This window comes from Orycteropus afer, unplaced genomic scaffold (genome assembly GCF_000298275.1).
Source record: "Orycteropus afer afer isolate SDZICR_OR568_19922 unplaced genomic scaffold, OryAfe1.0 scaffold00350, whole genome shotgun sequence".
Taxonomy (NCBI): domain Eukaryota; kingdom Metazoa; phylum Chordata; class Mammalia; order Tubulidentata; family Orycteropodidae; genus Orycteropus; species Orycteropus afer.
In genome coordinates, this window is record NW_006921937.1 from 1,172,785 (window position 1) to 1,174,906 (window position 2,122).

Here is a 2,122-nt window from a genome sequence, read left to right on the forward strand (position 1 = left end):
AGATGTTTACTTGTGTTTTATTGACTATGCAAAATAATTTGATAGTGTGGATCATAACAAATTATAGATAACATTGAGAAGAATGGGAATACCTGAACACTTAATTGTATTAATCAGGAAGCTGTACATAGACCAGGAGGCTGTTGTTCAAACAGAACAAGGGGACACTGCATGGTTTAAAATCAGGAAGAGAGTGTGTCAGAGTTGTATCCTTTCACCATACTTATTCAATCTGTATGCTGAGCATATGATCTGGGAAACTGAACTATATGGTGAAGAACATGGTGTCAGTATTAGAGGAAGACTCATTAACAACTTGCAATACACACATGACACAACTTTGCTTGTTGAAAGTGAGGATGACTTGAAGCACTTACTGATGAAGATTGAAGACTACAGTCTGCAATATGGATTACACTTCAATATAAAGAACACAAAAATCCTCACAACTGGACCAATAAGCAGCATCACAATAAATGGAGAAAAGATTGAAGTTGTCCAAGACTTCATATTACTTGATTCTACAATGAATACCAATAAAAGCAGCAGTCAGGACATCAGAACACATATTGCATTGTCAGCTGCAAAAGACCTCTTTAAAGTGCTAAAGAGCAAAAATATCTCCTTGAAGGCTAATGTGAACCTAACCCAAGCCATGGTATTTTCAATTGCCTCATATGCATATGAGAGCTGGACAATGAATAAGGAAGACCAAAGAGTTGATGCTTTTGAATTATGGTGTTGGCAAAGAATACTGAAAGTACCATGAACTGCCAAAAGAATGAACAAATCTGTCCTGGAAGAAGTGCAGCTGGAATGCTCCTTGGAAGCGAGAATGGCCAGATTTCAATTCACCTACTTTGGTCATGTTGTCACAAGGGACCATTCTCTAGAGAAGGATATCATGCTTGGTAAAATGGAGGGTCAACGAGAAAGGGGAAAGCCCTCAACAAGATGGATTGGCACAATGGCTGCAACAATTAGCTCAGGTGTAACAGGGATCATGAGGCTGGCACAGGACTGGGCAGCGTTTTGTTGTGTTGGAAATAAGGTCACTACAAGTTGGAGAAGATTTGATGGCACCTAACAATAACGACATACATATTCCCATTAGAAATATTATTTTCAGGTTAAAAGATTGTTAATATTATTAATCAAAAAATTAACTCCCCTAAAGAAAGAATACTTCTTTGCTCGGGACAAGATGTTGTCATCATAGCCCAAATGAAAACAAGTAGCCCCTTGCATGTGTTGGTCTGGATTGTTGGTTTCAGTTTGTAATGTTGTAAATTTACCTTACTTTGCTGTTTGTGCACTGAACAGTACTCAATTGACCTATAAGAATTAATGCAACTTCTAAAAGGCAGCAAACTAATTCATAGGCTATAGCCTACCAGAACATAACAGGAAAAACTGGATCTTAGTGATCCAGTGCTATATTTATTTCCAAGAAACTGAGCAATGTTTTTCTTACTGAAAGTGAGCAGGGATGAAGTACATCTAAAAGTTCTTTTTCTGACTAGGAGTGAGTATCCCCTATACTCACTCCTAGTCCCCACTTTGAGGAAGCAATGTGAAGTAGTAGTCAAGGAGCCAAAGAGAAGTATTGGGAGAGAGAGTAAAGGAGCATGTGGCAGGAATAATGTGATGGGTCTCATCTAGCCTTACCTAAGGAGGCTGTAACAATCTAAGAATTGGGATCAAAATTAGAGACAAAATAGAAAATCCAGTCCTCTCTGGCCACATGCTTGTTAGGATCTTGTCTTTCTTCCTCTTATTCACTCATTTATCAATCTTCTATTTACTCAACTGTTATTTATATAGCCTTTCCATATGCCAGATTGTGTCCTGATCTGAGACACGAGTGTGCGGGTCTTCAGCTCATATGCCCCCAGTCTTCTCTGAAGGGTCTCCATAAATAACTTCTCAGATTTCTGTCTGAGGATATTCTATAGGCTTGAGCATGGCCTCAGCGTTGCTCAGAGACAGCTAATGGTGTTGTTGTTGTGTGCTGTGGAGTCGGCCTAACTCATAGCGACCCCTCCTTGGGTTTCTGAGGCAGCATCACTACAGAAGTAGATTGCCCAACCTTCCTTCCAAGGAGTGGCTGGTGGGTTTGAAC